The 13,631-nt window shown below is 36.2% G+C and overlaps 1 long non-coding RNA gene across 3 annotated transcripts in view; it reads right to left on the bottom strand.

Annotated features, from left to right (window-relative positions):
• Positions 1-13,631, bottom strand: part of LOC139963219 (uncharacterized) — a 69,739-nt gene that overhangs the window by 11,750 nt on the left and 44,358 nt on the right. The window contains exon 4 of one of the 3 annotated variants that reach the window (XR_011791526.1): positions 4,796-5,011. The exons of the other annotated variants lie outside the window; for them this stretch is intronic. This is a non-coding gene — a long non-coding RNA (uncharacterized lncRNA). The remainder of the gene's footprint in view (positions 1-4,795; positions 5,012-13,631) is intronic. 3 annotated transcript variants of the gene reach the window in all.

The raw sequence follows: 13,631 nt of genomic DNA, 5'->3' as shown, positions 1-13,631 counted from the left end.
TAAGTCGTCATCACTCACGCATGCTCAGTGGTCAATGTCCATGTAGGCAAAGACACATCAAGTTTGAGTTCCACTGAGCTTACGTTTTTAAGATTACTTTCCAAATACTCCTCTGCGCAAACTCAGTAGAGCACGTTTTCAACCTTTGACGTCCAGAGACCATGTGACCATTGAAATTTGTCCATAATGAAACGGGGAAGAAACATTAAAAAGACTGACTTCCTAAATGAGTCCAACAGTTGCAACCACTTTGGAACTGACGTAATGAAAATTCCTCTGAAGTCGTCACTCGTGGAGACTTCACAGCCTTAGTCGATCATACTACATCCAACAAATTTGATGTCCATCGGGCTAAGGTTTACACACTTTCAGTTCACACAATAGTTTTTAATTACCACCCCGAAATTTGCCATTTTCTATCCTCTTGTACCCTCTGCAAATGACACTAACCCATTGTTCAGTGCCTCAAGAAATCTGAGACGGACAACAATTTTAGTACCATTTACGTTCAATTGTCTATAGAGTTCAATATCTCAAACATATAGTACGTGAAAGAATGAGCTGATAACGAAACCAATATAGACGAAATTGGATACATTTATAACGCACGAGCATATATGGACATATATACGTTAATCCAATAGCAAACATAGTCTATATACGTGCACTTTCTCTTATGTTGTAGGTTCGCCTTAAAATGTTTACAAAAAGTTGCTGGTTGATAATATTGTCTAGCCAGCCTACGACAAACTTTCTATTAGTACATATTAATACAATAGACTCATATGGCAAGCCGATTCAAATGTAAACAGGTATGAAGGGTGGTGGTGGTGGGGGGGGGGGGGTCGTTTCTTAAGATAGTCATGTGGTATTTAAGATATTGTAAAGTTGCATAGGAATGAAGACGAAACTTGTGTATGGGTAATTTATAGGACTCTGAGCAGGAGGTAGTGAGTATATGACAACACTAGAGAAAGTAAGAACTGGTGGTAGTGGGGTATTGCTAACACGTATACCATACGACTGAGTTATACTTCAACGTACTGAGTCAAACTGTTTATAAACGTGTTTTCATCCACCTTTATAGTTAAATATGTATGGGATTGCCTGCGAAGAAGATCTTAGATATACTGGAACCGAAAAAAAAGGGTACAAAACGGAAAGTTTGTAATTCTGCCAAATCCACTTCCGACCCGAATTCTGAGATTGAAATTATAGGCTCAGCAACACCTGTATCAAATTATTTCAGATCAATAGTGTTTTTTTAAAAATCATAACAGCTTCAACTCTCTCTACATTCTACAACTTAACTGTATACAAGATGGACCAATTTACGCAGATATTTCCAACATGCAAGGTCGCGTAGTAACATTACTTGTGTGCAACTAAAGATGTTAAAGCCGCCAAGGGAGGGGGAGGGAATGCATTATCGGGAGTATCCGCACTGTTAACATATTACATATTTGTATTTGTAATTATGTTTTTCTATAGCTAACAAACTTTAGAAGGTGGACCCCTCCCCCCACCTCTCTACGGATCCCTATCTGGCTACGGACAGTGATTTATGTCGGTGACAGCGTCCTCAATCCACAACAAGCTATATGTATAGAAACTTCTATCTGATATATATACCATATGCACGAATTATAAGTCTGATCAGTCGATCCAAGATAGGAAGCCATGTCATTAATTAGTTGTCTTTGATTGCATTGATGTCCAGCAAGACTCTCTCTTCCACTGTTTGATGACGTCAGTATTAGAAACGTGCTGGTTTACTTCATTTAATTATCGAATTGCTTCTCATGGAATCTACTATTGGTCGTTACTACAATAATGAAAGACATAAGACAGTGCAAGTTAGACTGCTCATTGTTATTGTTAAGTTGAAGTAAATTTCAACCTTGACGCGATTTATTGGGGTGTATTTATAGATCGATAACCTTACCATTTTGAATGGAAGGATTTCTTGGTAATATACTAGGTTCCAGATCTTTAATAAATTTAAAGACGTGGCGTAGTTTATAATAAAATAATGAAATAGTCACCACGGTATAAGAGAAACCATCTTCTGCTGACCTCTAGTGACGTTAATGCGCTTGCATGCCCTGAAATCATTAATTGGTAGCCATATTTGATTTAAGGTCAGTATTGGAAGGCTATACTTTATAACCCCTTAGCAGAGAATAACGAGATCAGAATATATTGTCAATTGACATTTGAAGGTTAATGGAATTAATGTTCTATATATTCGTTGATTATTATTACATTTGGTATGAGAATAATATAGTCTCTGGTGTGTTTTCATGCAGGAAAAAGATTTCTATTATGCCCCCCCCCCCACAAAAAAGAGATGTATACATGTCAGTTACAATATCAACGAATGCAATATTTCGTTCCACGAGTGACGATGCATGCAATTCTGAGAAGTACTAGCAGTCCATGTAATTACAAAAAATACAGTTCGAAAATGAAGTACAGATTTTGTAGGTTTAATGTTTTAACAACAAAAAATGTTACTTTAATTAACAATGCAACTGTTCAAATGTCCATGAAATAACTAATGTTTAATTTACCATTAGTGTACAACGTTGAAGTAATAATGAAGTTTGAACAACATTGTCATGTAATTCCCTAGTTCTCAAAATTGCTTTACATTTCATGATTTGTTCAAGAACAATAGCAACAAAAAATTGAACGTAAAAAAGTTGTACACGACATACGTGTTAAATGGTACAATGAATTACAATATTTACAAAAGTAATTATTCTCATTTTCTCTATCGATCTCTGGATATATTTGTCTGTCTGTCGGTCTGTCAATCCATCCATACGTCCACCCGTCTGTCCGTCCGTCCATTCATCCGTCCATATGTTTATCTGTATTTGTTCGAAGCGTGATGCGATCCTGCAGTCCGCCAATGACGTACACAACACACGTGAAGAGATCTCAATTTCGAAAACAAAGATTTTTATGAAAAATTTAAATTGCAAATTTGAAGGCATTCGAGTCGTTCAAATTGTCTATTTAAACGGAAAACTGCCGGGCTTTGTATTTTAATACGTATTCGGGGAATATCTGTCCTGCTGTGTGATACACTCTTAAATATTCTGATGAAAAGTTGTTAAATTCCGATCGCCTCAATACCTAATTTTACTTTTAAATTCATTCCGCGAAAGAATAGCAAAGGTGACATGGGAATAACTTTCAATATTGTTGTCCTTCTATATCCACAGAGTTTCGAGTTTATTTGATGGATATGCACTTTCGAATAGATTGGAACAAGCTTTGCTTAAACGTTAGACATGCTTTCTTATACGAGTTATTTACCTTTAAATGTAAGAATTGACGTCCTAGAACTTAGATCCACATATATGATTTTGGTATTCTCAAAATAGTAAGTAATAACATCGGATGGCCTTGTTCTAATATCAAACTTCAATACGATTTGCTGTTTACCACTGTTCAGATCTTATATTTGAAAAGAGAAAGTACAAAAATATAAGAGAAAATGTACGTTATAATATTAAAGTAAGTCGTGAAGTGGGCCTAAGGGTAAGCCTGGGCGCGATGGGACGTTTTGCCTCGGACAGGCGCCGCTTAATTTACGATCACGGTATAAAGGCACGGTATATGTTAGTTATCATCATTTCTGTTATATAATTCTATGAACCTACTGAGACAATGATATAAACTAGTAAGTTCTTAAGTTCTTACATGTGCTCTTGCAATTTTAATTTCTTCTTCTTATACAACGGATGACTATAGGGCACTTTTGTATTACATCTACTGTAAGGAACTGGCCTTATGGTATGTGTGTTAGTCTACGTAGCCTAGCTACATGCACTAACTAATGGGCGTCAGATGCTTATATAGTCATTTCTAAACCAAAAAAGTGGAACATAAATACAACCTGGAGGTAAAATCGTGTTTGCAACATATCAAAATGAATGTAATCCTTTACTATACCCGCACGTGAAGTTAATGACACCCCTCCCCTCTCTCTCCCACTCCCTCCCCTACTCCAAAAAGTAAGAACCGGAGGAAAGAAACAATCGGTCCAATTTAATATATATAATGATATTCACTTGTTTCCAATGTCAGAGAACCCAAAGGGATCTAGTAATTACCATTTTCATTTTTTTTATTTTTTTTATTTTTTTTATGTCTTGACACGAAATGCATTTCCCCTATACTGTCACCCCAAATCCACGTCAAAATGAAAAGCATCAATTACGAAATATATATATGAACAAAGTAAAAAATTGGGGCCTTCTGAATTTTTTTCCAGGCACAAACTGTCGGCACAAATATAGACCATTATCTGTTCAGGCTAAATAAGGAGACGTGAAGTATCATGAACGTTACATTTCTAAGATGCCGATAAATTTGAACATTTTTATATGCGATGAACATAAACAGCCACACTTTCGAACAAGAATACAAATGTGGAAAGTCCTGAAATAGCTTTACGTAATATGATGGGTATCGTACATAAATGTGCTAGTAATATTGTGCAATATTGTGAAGGAAATGTTGTTCCTTCGCTGTCTCAAAAGTTTCACTCTTCCTTTTCAGCGATGCCATATTAGCAGTTATGAATTATATAATTTCGCTCTTTATCAACTAGTTCGGAAGGCCTGTCCATGATCTCTCAAAGCCGCTACTAAACAAACATAGCTCTGTCGCGCGTGACTTCGCGTAACTGATACCACATACATTCCTCACGCAAATTAGCACCTGTCACCAGTCTTAGTAACATGATCCCTTCTTAAAAGCGTATAAAGAAAAGAAAAACCTTATTCCTCCGGATTGAGTGAAGACAAGGAGTCGTTCAGCTAGCTAGGCAGCTCCTCATACGTTTTATAATCATCCTCGATTGAATATTAAAGTATATTGGTGTACTTTGTCGAATTCAGCCAACTGCTGAGTACAAGTATCTCTTACTGGTAGCATATAATTGTTATTGACTCTGTACGTGCAGAGCTACGGTGGAGACTGGTAACTTGATTGCCTAAAATGATAGCAAATGATAGATTAAAATTATTTTTACAAATTTTATCTCATGTAACTTAGAACATTGGTAGTGACGACACGAACAGTGGTTCGCTAGAATGTACCGCGGTCCAGTCGGGTGAACATGAGTGGAAAAGATGTTAAACTCTGTGTAAAATTACACAAGCCTTATATCCCTCCTATGCACTATAATTGATGTGAGGTTGTAGTTATCGCATTTGACCATGCATGCATTTATGAATTCACGCTCATCTTTGTCACCCATTTGCAGAAGAAACTGAAATTAAAGCAAGCCACTCCATTCGATGGTGGGTTATTTTAATTCCTCAAGGAGCCAGATTCTCTTGACCGATTCAAAAATCGTTGTAGTGCAGTATTATCTCAACTACATATAACCTAACCGTATCATGACAGCAGTTGTCCTAACATCCTTCATTTATCGAAACTAACAACTTCAATCAACTATACTGTCATTTTAGTTAACGTGTGACATAGTTCCTCCCTGGCCGGAGGTACAGTCTTTCACAAACAGGTAGATATCTGCCTCATCAAACAATACCTCATGCTTTCCAATCAATATTTATGCAAACTCTAATAACGTATATGATCGCCCTCAACTCAAAATGAGCCTGCCTAATTCTTACTTCGCGAACGTCCAAGCTTGTCAACTCTATCAATTCCTACATTGTTGTCGTCGGTGAAATTCAACACGATACACCTTAAATGGTCGCAAATTTTAAGGACATCAATGTCAATTTGTTTACCTGAAATGTTCAACGTTCGACAGGTTGTATTTTAAGCACCTTTTTTTCTTCCTTCTTTTGGAGGACAATGCCTTGCCTCAAGACATCATTTGCTTGAATTTTCTTATCAGTCAATAGCTTTGAGGATGTTAAACCTTTCCTTCCAAATTTGACTAGTTGTATGAAACGAAACTGCAGAGAGGCTATCCAGGGTAACATTATGGCAATGCACTCCATTTATTGATCAACGTTGAATGCTTAACAGCCACGGTCTTTGCAATAGCGCAGAGAAAAGCAATTAAAGACGACGTCGTCACCATCGCTACTATCAACATCATCGGCTTCATAATAACTTAAACAAAAATCACATTTTATGGACTAAAAGCTTTTCTCTTTCGCTGTTGTATCACAATATATGACAATAAATGATCCTATTTACACATAGAGAGGTGAAAGCAGAGAGCAAGCATATTAACTGTCTTCTTTGTCAGACAGAGATGGAGGTTCATCTCAACTAGAAAGCCAAATGGCTTAGTAGAGAGATTCCTTGCTGCACATTTCACACGCCAATTGCGAACTCACGGCAAGTTTCTTGAACTCATGTGAACCTGTTTAGAATGTTTAACATACTCTCCCGCTGTTATCGCTATTATCAACCCCAAAATAAATTTATCTCCAATTAAGCTTACAATAAGGCATTAATGAATTCAGTTTACATACATCATTTACATCTTAAAGACTGTCTGTCTCCTACTCCACCCTCCCCCTACCGCCCAACCCCCCGATCCCGTCCCTCCCATTCCTTGCTTAAACACTCGCTTCAGTTTATATTGAGTCATTGTTTCGATATCAGAAGACAATGATTTACTACCTACCAAGTCAAATAGACAGCTTGTCAGTATTTAAAATGTCATGGTTATAGTTTCTACAAAAGCTTGTTTCTCATTGCTTCATTGCAAAGTTGCTAATATTAAACTGTAGCTGCTGTTGCTGCTGATAGCTTGTATAACTTGATCGCTGTAGTTATCTTGATAACTTGATAACAGTAGCTGTAGTTATCTTGATAACTTGATAACTGTAGCTGAAGTTATCTTGATAACTTGATAACCGTAGCTGCTGATAGCTTGTATAACTTGATCGCTGTAGTGATCTTGATAACTTGATAACAGTAGCTGTAGTTATCTTGATAACTTGATAACTGTAGCTGTAGTTATCTTGATAACTTGATAACTGTAGCTGAAGTTATCTTGATAACTTGATAACCGTAGCTGCTGATAGCTTGTATAACTTGATCGCTGTAGTTATCTTGATAACTTGATAACAGTAGCTGTAGTTATCTTGATAACTTGATAACTGTAGCTGCTGATAGCTGCTGATAGCTTGTATAACTTGATCGCTGAAGTTATCTTGATAACTTGATAACCGTAGCTGCTGATAGCTTGTATAACTTGATCGCTGTAGTTATCTTGATAACTTGATAACTGTAGCTGTAGTTATCTTGATAACTTGATAACTGTAGCTGCTGATAGCTGCTGATAGCTTGTATAACTTGATGGCTGTAGTTATCTTGATAACTTGATAACAGTAGCTGTAGTTATCTTGAATCTTTCTTGATTACTTGATATCTGTAGCTGTAGTTATCTTCATAACTTGATAACTGTAGCTGTAGTTATCTTGATAACTATAGCTGATGATAGCTTGTATAACTTGATAACAGTAACTGTAGTTATCTTGATAACTTGACAACTGTAGCTGCTGATAGCTTGTATCTCATATGTAATCTTGAACACCATGAAACAAATAAACAATAATTATAATAATAAAAACAGTACACGTTAGCAGATTACTGGCCCACATGAAGCGTATATGCATGACAACTGAGAAAGTGATTTATCTTCGACTGTGCAAAAAGTACACTACAGTACGGTACAGTACAATACAGTACAGTGCAGTACTGCCAAGTCAGCTAATGTACTGTAGTCTATAATGTACCGTAAACTTTGACTTTTGTTGACCGGAAATGACCTTTGATCTGGCAAACAAATGATATTTTTCTTTGACTGATTAAAGTCTGTGGAACTCTACACAACACACGAGGATCAAACTTCACATTTACAGTGTTTATAATAAGAATTTCATACTTTCGTGAGCCCACCAAACAACCTTTGAACTGTACAATATGCAACAGGTTTCATGTACTTACTTAGGCGGTTGAAGATATAAAAGTACATAAGTTTGGCTTTGTTGAGAGACTGAATATGACTGAAATGTCCAACTAATTTATCAGGCAGGGAAATTGCAGCATTTCTTTAATACAATCAACTGACAATTTACGTTCCTTTTTCAAGACAACTATCACAAAATAAGTTACTCACATGTAATTCGACTTTGTTAGTACCCTTGACACAACTAAAGATGCAGAACCTATAGGTAAAATGTGTTATTCGGTCATCGAACTTACCCTCAGCAGTTGGGGACAAATGGAGCTTAAAAGCCATGTAGGCCTTTTTTGCTACTCTGGGAGTAATATAATATTATCGTGGCACTGAAGTGTAGAGTGTAGTATCGCCGAGTAGCTCATGTTCTTTCTAAGTAACTTAATCATAGATGCTCTCAAAACACAGAACACCTTAATTGATTCAATTTTTGAGCAATCTTACGTTTTTCACATTTGTAAGAGAAAACCTAATTTTGTAGGAGTATATTGTACCAGATTTCCATTGCAGCAGTTTCATGTTAGAAAGGTGATTTAATTTGATCAGAAATTTGACTAATACATATAAAGGTCTATGTAATATATATGTCTTCTAAAGCATAAGTAATGTGTAACAACGGTTAGTATTGGTTTTGTTAATGGTACACCCCCAAAAATACTTTGATTAATGAAATAACCATATTATGCCTTCTCCAGTTTCCAGAAGAGATGTGAAGGAACTTTAGCACATCCAATCATCAAAGAACTTGTAATAAATTTATGCCGAATTTAACTCAAGGACACGAACCACACTGACACCATACAACCCCATCAGCTTTAAGCCCAAATGTCATGTTATAAACTAGGAACGTCGTTAGGGGATGAACAAACAATTCACCATTCAACTATTAGATAGCCGTGAAGCATCCAAGAGCTTTGCGAGTAAAACATCAAACTCCTCACTGATTAATTACCAAGATGTGAATTCTTATACGTATACTTTCTTTTTTTTTAAATTATAAAACACACACTCACGCATCAAATTAAAGTTGTTCCAAACAGTGCGAAGTTTGAATTAAAGGTTACATCATCGTCGCATGCATTTCAAACCTTTTGTATGATTACAGTCAAACTTATATACAACTTCTATATAGAAACGGTTTGTTGACCAAAATTGACCATGATTATTTAATACTAAATCATTTCGTCTTCTCATCGAGTTGAGTCACGGGTATAATGTTTTCGAAACTATAGATATTACAAGTTGGGTTCTTATAATAGACCTGCTATACGAATTAGTTTGCGAAGCCCATGCATATTCACTGAATGAAAATAAAACATATAGCCCAATCTTAAATATTGTGTACTGTCTGTCTTTGAGAGAAAGAATAGGATTGCATTTTGTTTTGGATACCAGGTGACTTCATGCACTGAATACCTACGGATTAAATTATCGTTCGCTGTTTCCATTTATCATGCAAATTAGATGACGTCACTTCTTTCATCGAGCCTTCTATCTATAGCTTTAATTACTTTTTAGCAAAAAATATCAGTATTTTTCTCATCCAAATCTGCAAATAACCAAAAATCTCTTAGTTTGCTTTCTTTTTTAAAGTTGATCACATAACCAGATCAGTGTTATTTCATAATCGTTCGATTTATGTAACAAGAGCCAAAGTGCACACTGGTCTCTTTAAACAGCTAGGCCACGTGAATTAACGTGGCTGTCATCCATGTAATTATTTCAATTGAGAGGATAAAGACCACTCTAATTCCAATTAATATTCATACTACCTATTAAATTGGGTGACAATGTCATGAATCCAATGAAGGAAAAATATGTTTAATACAGATTTAGCTAAGAGAGATCGGAATTATCATAACGAGGACTAATCCATTCTCTCACGGGTGTATAGTATCGTCTTAAAGAGACTATTCCAAACAATATTTGACGTGCCTGCAAAACAATATGTGCTTTGCGGCTTTTGAGATACGCAGTGCTCTTAGGGTAATATTCAAATAGTTTCACCAGATAGTGTGCCTTTCATTTAACTCCGTTGTTAGAATATATTGTGCATGCTGGTATAATTATGAGCAGATCTAATGACTAGACTGTTAAATATCGTATATTAATATTTCAGTAATAAGGGTTGCATTATGGACAATTCATTCGTTTATGAATAATAAAAACCGTTCATGAATCCAAGGTGTTAATCTTTACAGAGCAAAAAAAAAAACTGAAAATTAAAAATGATTATGTTCAAGTGAAGGTAAGAACACACACCATGCGGCACCTTTTTATGTCCATTGTATAAAATTCTTTGTAATATAAAAATTTGAATGTTTTCCACTTCAGCTTTTCGGTGTTCAAGAGATGAGGGTATTAATATTGAATGCATGCAACAATACCGTTGCAGGAGTACTTTATATATATATATATATATATATATATATATATATATTGCCTATATAAGCAATATATAGGCAATATACAGGCAATATATAGGCAATATATATAGGCAATATATGCCTAGGCATATATATTGCCTATATATATGAATTCTTACGCTATGCTTCCACATCTTGACAAATGTGTACGAGACTGAATTACCATGCCCCATAATGAGCTATGGATTCTTAACTATATGAAGTGAATATTGCAATCAAGAATACCTCTTCCTGGAAAATAACCAGATACGTCACAGTTGGCTTTTAATACTTCAATGGTTGAAATTGTTCATGGACAGATGGTGTCGTCTATGTGTGATACAAACCGTCTCGAAATCTAACAATAATTGCCAAGGGTTGTTATTCTGTCTGACTATTAACATGTTTTCGGTTTCAAGAAGAAATCTGAAATATTTGGTGAGAATTAAAGACAGGTACAACTACCAAAACAAGTTGCACATTTATTGCAATCTTCGAGGTCATTAATGACGTCTCTCAACTGAATCCGTCGGGTATAGCCATTTAGCGTAAACAGTTAACCCGGGAGATGCATGGGGACGATTGTGAGAACTATATCACGTACATCGAGGTAAATAAATCTGGAGGATTCATATCAATTGGGCGCGCGCGTACCATGCAGGGAGGGTCATGTGATGTGTTCCAGGGTGGTACCAAACTGATATTTCTCTGTAGCAGTTCGAGAACAGTGTTAGTGACTTCGTGAAAGATTTGCACCAAGACGGATCGGACATGAGAACTAACGGCGTAAGAAGGTACTGGTACTTTAGGCCTACGAAATAGTGCTAATATGCTAACGTTCAACCTTATTCTCTTGAATGAAGGCAGGCCTTCTACATAATAGATCTTACTTATTAATACAGCTCCAGGGGCAAGCTTTGTCTCATACGGCCTAACGTTATTACTACTCGCTATAAGTGAATGTAGAAATGGGAAATGTGGGGAAATGTTTAGTTCAGTGCAACCACGGAATTCTCCATGGAACAGAGCCTAATGCTGCTCGACGGGAATATAGCTATCACGTTAGGCTACAGGCACGGTACGTTATTGCTAGGTAACGGGTGCCGTCTGCTGCTCTAAGCACGCATACACATTTACGTACTAGTTGGGTGAAATCATCATGCGTAATGGGGAGAGTAATATATTAGTACCACCCTGGAACACATCACATGACCCTCCATGCATGGTACGCGCGTAAGCGCGTATTTACTGTGCGATAGTTTCTCCAGATTCATTTACCTCGATGATCACGTATAGCTGATAAATGATGTAAAAAAAAGTACCTGGAAGATCTTCTAGCATTATTCTTGTACAGCAACATGAGCAGTGCTCTCAGAGAATTAAAATTAAATGTTAACATAAATTGATATAATCATTACGTTTGCCTGATCATAATAACTAATTACTTACTTTTATCTAGAAATACGATACAGCACAAACTGCCACAAAGTGGATTTTTGTCAGGAAGAAATGATAATTGACTGGACTGAGAAACTGTCCACATTGCAATCGATGTTTCTTTCGTCTCCGGTTTGTAAGCTTAAATTTGTTTGCGAACAGCTATGTATGTCAAGTATAAACACAACCTGAATGCACATTAAAAGCATCAAATCATTTTTATAGAAAGGAGGGGACTGTTTTCTACAGGCTAAAGCTGAATGCAGTAGTTGCAACAGTCACTGAGTTAGTCGACGTGGTGGTCAGTGCTAGTGGGAATGCGAGAATTCGTTGGTCAAATGGTAATGTTCACCTACGCCCTGAGATGCGCACTATACGATACAGTTTTATGGGAACATGTATATATCATGTATAACTTATCTAAACTTATTAGGATCAAAGGAACGTATATATGGTGACGTATAGATAACGATAATATATATAAAATATATATAAACCATAGATTTGTTTCGCTTATACCATCGGTATCTTTTATCAAGTAACATATATTTAAAAAAAAGTATTATATATTTCTCGATTCAAGGTTGATGTTTCTGTGTCTATGTACAACTTTTGACTGGAAAGGGGAAACAAATTAACTTCTAATTACATTTTCAGTTTGCCTGGTTTGAAAAGGGAGGTGACAGGAGCTCGTTGAATTCTCCAGGGAGCTGCAATATCAATTAATCTTTCAACCACACTACTGCTTTTCTCATTTTACAAGTAAGAAGGTAGAAAAGTTAGCTAACAATTCAATTTCTCATATTTCAGTCCGTAGAATATTTGAGATAACGTTTGTCCGAAAGATTCATTTTTCAATCATAACATTTTTGGGGGCATTAATTTTTTTTCCGAGAAGTATAATTTATGTCGAAAATATCACAAATCGTACGCCTAAGGAATATAAATACTGACATCATGCTTATACTTATACGAAACAGATCAAATATTCTCATTATATACTGAGACGTGGTCCCTGGATAATGAATTCTACTAGGCACGAATAACTATATACATATCTGTATATAAACACATGTTATGTATACGTGTATACATATCATTAGGGCAATCAATATATGGATTACATTTTTAAGGGGCGCAGTATAATGATGCGGGGAATACAATTTATGAATTAATCTAGATGCCGGTCACAAGACAGTTTGTTGCACACTCACGAGGCTCTAAATATATCGTTGCATTTTCGTCATATGCAAGACCTATTTTATATAAGTTCATGGATTCTCACAGGTTCACTTTTTGAGTATTACATGCAAATAACATATAATCCATCATTTAAGGCTCTTTCGAAATTTATTGAGTTAGATTCAGGGAGCATTAGTTCAAGTTGAACTATTCAATCATTCGACATTCCTATAAGTGATAAATAGCTCGATGCATCATATATCAACAGGACTTTTGGTATTTCTAAGCTAAGCTGATCGAAGTCGCGGCATCAAGGGAAAAAAAATCATTTGTACACGTACCACGTGATAGATAACATTGCCGACAAATACCATTTGTTCTTCGGGGAAATTCGATGTTGGACTTCCGGCACTAATACATCCGCAAACAAACAGTACCGTAAAATCTTATTGGTCGAGTTGGTTGGGTGATGAACAAACCGTTGAGTTTGATGCAAGGGCGGCGGAACCGGGGGGGCACAGGGGGCACGTGCCCCCCCACTTTTCCTCAGGTTAAAAATGTGCCCTTTTTCTACATAAAAATTGAGGTGTCTCAAGTTTGCAAGAGGCCAGGGAACCAGAATGAACACTCGGGAA

This window comes from Apostichopus japonicus, chromosome 21, assembly GCF_037975245.1.
Source record: "Apostichopus japonicus isolate 1M-3 chromosome 21, ASM3797524v1, whole genome shotgun sequence".
Classification (NCBI taxonomy): Eukaryota; Metazoa; Echinodermata; class Holothuroidea; order Aspidochirotida; family Stichopodidae; genus Apostichopus; species Apostichopus japonicus.
Note: the sequence above shows the minus strand (reverse complement) of the source record. Positions and strands in the feature narration are given on the sequence as shown.